Source organism: Helianthus annuus, chromosome 13, assembly GCF_002127325.2.
Source record: "Helianthus annuus cultivar XRQ/B chromosome 13, HanXRQr2.0-SUNRISE, whole genome shotgun sequence".
NCBI classification, from domain to species: domain Eukaryota; kingdom Viridiplantae; phylum Streptophyta; class Magnoliopsida; order Asterales; family Asteraceae; genus Helianthus; species Helianthus annuus.
This window is the reverse complement of record NC_035445.2, coordinates 22,428,330-22,434,329: the sequence shown is the minus strand read 5'-3', so window position 1 is coordinate 22,434,329 and position 6,000 is coordinate 22,428,330.

Sequence of the window (6,000 nt, the reverse complement as noted above, 5' to 3'; positions counted from 1 at the left end):
CTCTATATAATGTAGTTCTATGATTTTTTTGCTTATCTTAAAAAGCATCATATTCAGTACCTTTGCAGAACCAGTTGGAGAAATAAAGTATGTTTTCTTAATCTCTTTAGATTAGCTTTTATTACAAATAGGTTTGTTTGTGTTTTTGTTTTTATAGTTTAAAACAATGCAATCAAAGCATTTAGGTTTGTGATATGTGTGTTAATGAATGTAGACTATGTTTTCATCAAATGTGTAGAATTTAACAGTCTCAGATGATAACTAACTTCTGTAAAATGTTATTTACAAAACACATACTATAACAGTTGTGAACAACAAGAATTGTGTAAATATATCCTTAAATTCAAACCAATTTTGTATTAAAACAAACAAATAGGCATTGTAAGGAGTTTGAATCAGTGGGTTAGAGTCACTTACAGTGCCATAATATATGATTAATACCATAAGTTGCAAGATGCAGAATAGGTCTGTAAAATGATTCAGTCTCTTAAGGATAAGTCTAGCTTCTGTCCCTCATTTGAACGCTCCTGTTAGCTCATTAAGACAGACAAAATCTTTAATAATTGATTCAATAATGTAGTGATAAACATAAAAAACAAAACTTACAAAGAGTCTGTCAAGTTTTGGATCCAGCACAGCTCCATTTGTCTATGTTCTAGAGCTTATCTAGACCACGTCTTTGTCTCAGTGGTAACATACTCACTTCAAGGAACAACCCTAGACCTATCAAACTACCAAAACTCAGATCTGTCATATTTGAACAATTGAAAACCTAAAATCCGAAAAGTTTTACCCGATTATGAAGAACCCTAATATCATCGTTCCACAGCCGTTAACCCTAAGAATTGCGGAAATAGAGGTCGAGCATGTGTCAATAGCTGAAACCCTAAAATCCAAAAGGTATTAATCGAATCCGAATAATCCTAAAACCATATATTGATAACCATTAAGCGAAAAAATGGCGAAACACAGATCTGCAGTCGTTATCCTGCACAAGCGTTTATCATTGAAGGTGTTAATCGAATATGAAGAACCCTAATCGAACAAAATAGTAAGATGTAAAAGACGCTAGGGTTTAGAGGGGTAAAAACCTTGAAAGTTTGAAACGATTGAAGTGATGATACGTATGTCGGAGCTGAAGAGATCGTACACAAGCGTAACCATCTTGAATCGTCATGGAATCTGATAATGAAGATGAAATCGAGATGCAGAGAGAGGCGATTTTGGACAAGAAAGAGGCTGGATTATTTGTGGCTAGGGTTGAGTTAAGTTGCATTATGTAGTATCCATTTCTTAAATCGGATTATCCGTCTAATATTGGTAATTCTATATCGAACCCGGCCCATTTCCAATTTATGTGTATATCAAACCTGGCCTTTTAAGTGATTATGGCCCAAAACCTCAAATCATTATATAATAACCTGGCCCATTTGTATATATAGTTTAGAAATTGCATTTTTTTACTTTTAATTTTTATTGATAATTATTACTTTTTTTGTTCTTTGATTTTTTATTCTTTTAATTTGTTATTAGAGATTTTTTTTAAATCTTTTATGGTATTTGTATTTGTTATTTATAGAAGATGGATGAAGATTACACTGTAGCTGATTTTTCTTCACTAACTCACTATGGAGTATGGTATAATCTTAGTGTTGTACGTGTTGAATTTACTTGGTATGATGTCAGCAAAAACAAATTACTACTTATTTTACTTGATAAAGATGTAAGTTCATTTATTTATTTATTTCGTTTTTTAAGTTTACATATATTATATTTAAGTAACATTCTTTATATTATAGAGAAGAAGAGTTGCAGCAATTGTCCCCGCTAATTTGGTTCACTTATTTGATGGCATGGAACTCGTGGGTCATGTTTTTTCGGTTTCTCATTTTCAAATTGAGAATTTCAAGTTTAATGATTATCCATCATACAAAAGCTACGTATTAATTTATGGTCGTATCAAAATAGTTATAAATGAAAGCACAAAATTTACTCCGTGTATACATGAGGTTTCAAAGGGTTTTCCGTTGTATCCATTGGTGCCGTGCTTTAATGTTTTGAAAGAGTACAAGGGTTTTCACAAACATATTGTTGGTATACATAAATTCTTTCTATTTTTTTTTGGATTTGTTATATATATATATATATATTTTATGCGTGTGTCTAACATGTTGTTGCCTTTATTGTAGATGTTATAGGAAAAATCATCAAGGGGAAAAGAATAAAGCATATGTTTACTTTTAAGATTAATTTGCAAGATGCTACGTAAGCCACGTTTTTATTATTAATGACCTTAATGTTTTAAGTAACACATATATGTAGAAATATTTTTTTTAATATAATGTGTTTGATAATTTTACAGTGGTCACGTTATAAAGTTGCGTCTAGACACATCGAGGCATATAAATATTGTACGAACATATCGTGCAATATCCAGTAAATCTATCATATACGTCTCTCAACTCAAGTTGGTCTATACGTCGTCAAGTATGTTATAGGCTTAATACGTATTTCTTATATATTTTAATTTTTTAAATGACCTATGAATATTATTTGTAACACATGTCTACTTTTTCAATTAATATGTTGAAGGATACGGAGTTTACTAAAATGGTTATTGAACCAGATGTGCATGAGGCACACTTGCTTAGATCTATGCAACGTTAAAATTATTGTTCATGTTGTTTAATGTTTTGGATTATTTAGTATTTTGTACTTAATATGTTTTGTTTTTTTATTTGTTTACCTTTTTTTTTGAAAATTTTAAAATGTTTTCCAGTTTAAGATAATAACCTTATGTATTACTCTTGTCATGTAGCTTTAATTTTATGAATGAATGACATTTTATAGGTAATTTTATTCATAATCATGTGCTAACAATAATTATACTAATATTACTTCCAGTGAGAAATGAGTACGAACAACCTACAATCATGCAAAAGAAAAAAGTTTTTACATGGCCATGGACGACAAAGTTCTTCTATTGATGATCTTGGTCTTGACATTCTTGTGTATGAGATATTAATAAGGCTTCCTGCAAAGGGTGTGGGTCGGTCAAAGTGTGTATGCAAGGAATGGTTATCTGTTCTATCGACACGTCATTTTGCTATGATGCATTGTCGTCACATATCTACATCCTATAACTAGAAATTTATAGCAATTGATTCGCGTTTATGTTCTGTATTCCCCCTTTCGTGTGAAGATTCAGGTCCATTATTAAACTCCAGAATCTTACTTCCATTTGAAGCGCCTTGGAATAAAGTAAATATTCTAACAAGTTTTGAAGGATTGTTATGTGTTTGTTTTCATAATACTGGCAAATTGGTTATTTAGAATCCATTAACTCATGCATTTAAAAAGGTGTCCAGCTCAAATAGTCGTGGTTTATATAAACCTAAGTCAGATGCAATTGGGTTGTATGTGGATAAGACGGATGACTACAAGCTTTTACACATAAAGCGTAGGCGTGGTAGAATGTGGGTTCATGTATATTCAAGTATGTTTGACTCGTGGCACAAAATCACTTTTGCAAATAAACTTCGTTGCTGGCGTGGAAAGCCTATTTGGTCTAATGGAACTTTTTGCAAAGGTGTTTTATATTTTTTGGTTAATTGTTTTATTGAGAATAAGGGTGTTATGTTGTTTGGCTTTGATGTGGAATCAGAGAGATTTAGGTTGAAAACCTTTCCAAGATTTCCACATGCTTACTATGATGGAAATTTAGTTATTGTTCATAAAGAGCTTCATGTGTTTATTACTCATGGGCTTCCTAATTGGACGGTTGATTTGTGGAGGATGGAAGGTGAAAGTTGGGTGAAATTATGGGTTTTTCCTTGCATACAGCCTCCTATTATTTTATCATGCTCTATTACACATATTTCAAGTACTGGCAGGTTTCTTGTCGTATCAAATGATGGAGTTGCTAATGAAATTGACACGACAAAGAAAGGGGTTGATTGTTTCTTACCTTTAGTTTGGTTTCACGGGTTACAAGGAGCAATATATACCGAGACTCTTTCTTCACCGGATTTTTATTTCGATTAAGTATGCGTTTTTGCTTTGTTCGTTTTAATGTTTCGTTGTTTGTTTAGTGACATTATAAATATGTTTTATCGTTTTGTTTATTATGTGCTATAAGTATTTATGTTATTATGCCGTTGCGGGTGCCCGGCCTATGGACGGGCTCTCAACTAGTTAAATATTGTTCTAGAATATCCATAGCGCTATTATCGGCGATAGTAACTAATATTTGACCGTTATTTATAGTTGAAGTGGAAGATCTTAATGAACAATTAAACGCCTTGGTTGATTTGGACTCAGATGGCCATTTCCATATATATATATATATATATATATATATATATATATAGAGAGAGAGAGAGAGAGAGAGGGAGAGAGAGACACACACACATATACATATAAATTTTGCATGACATTAAAGTTATCGATATCCCACCATGATAACCTATATCTGATAATCCACCCTTGACCGATATTTGATTTAGGACCGCTTCAACTGCATAGCCAATGATATCATTTTTATTTTTGTTGTTGTTGTTGTCGTTGTTGTTGTCGTTGTCGTTGTTGTTGTCGTCGTCGTTGTTGTTCATGAACCCGCCAGAGATGTGTGTTGATCTTTGACTTTTTTGTTATTCTAAGAAATTGAACAAGTCCACACAAGGGATCGCAGTAGGGCGGGTTTTGGGTAATCCCAACACTATATCCACTTATAAAAGCTTGTCTCATACCTGGCCCAGAACCCATTGGTTATGTATCAGGTAATTACCAGTCAGGTATTGGGCATACCTGCGGGTTTTGAGTATACCTATTAGTTTATTGAAAATACTTGTTAGATATACCCTACCAAATACTCATCGAGTAACTATTAATCAATTACATTTATTAGTTCCTATGGTTTACTGAGGAAAACTCGAGTTGTACATGGGGAGGATGATTTAGGTGACATTTAAAAAAAAACTAGGATGTCTCATACATATACGTAACTAAAATATATAAAAATAGGAAATTATTTCTTGTTATAATCCGGTAAATGGGCATACGTCATGAGGTAATCAGGTCGGGTAAACGTATCACCAAATCCCATACCCGTAAAAAAAACTCTCATAGACGGCCATATACCCAATTCCCTAACCCCATACCCTTCCCAAATGTTTTCGGTTTACTCATAGGGCGCGAGTTAGAATGGCATCCCTACTCCACACCATGCAACAACTCCAGGATTGGGTGCTCTCATTTAGGGTTGATTTGGGTTGAAGTGGTAAAAAAATGAGGTGGCAATGTGGTATCCTTCTATCGATTGAGTTCATGAGTTCAAATAGGTTCCAAGATGGGTGCCCCCTCTACAGTTAGACAAGTTATATTAGCCTTTATTAGGCACAACCTGAATACAGATTTATCATCACCATGAAATTAATAAGTTATTATTTTTTATTATTGCCAGGTGTTCGATGTTAGTACTTGTTGATTAGGAGATGATTTATTTTGTTGTGGCGCTAGAGACATGGAATATGTTTAAATCATTAAAAGCTACATGTCAATGTGTTAATCTATAACGGTGCTAGAAACTTGAAGCAACATGTTTAAATCATTAAAAGCGGTTGGTCAATGTGTTAATTTATATGTTTTCTTTTGTATAAAGAACAATTCCTTTATAACTAGAATTGAGACCCGCCGCAATGCGGCGGTGATTCTTTAGTTACAAATAAGTCGATCTAGGATTCGTACGTTATGTTAAATCTGTCAAACGGGAAAAAAATAGACGATGTTCACCCACACACGCACGTTGCGTCGTGTTAACTCATAAAATTTAGAACGAAACGTAAAAACGTTAAATCAAAGACGCACGTTGTGATGTGTTAAGTTACAAAATTTAGAACCAAGCATAAAGCGAAAAATTTGCGAAAAAATGAAAACTATAAAGCAGCAAAGTTAAAAGTAAAAAAAGTTGTGAGAATAGATTGCCAAAGATAAAAAGTTTTG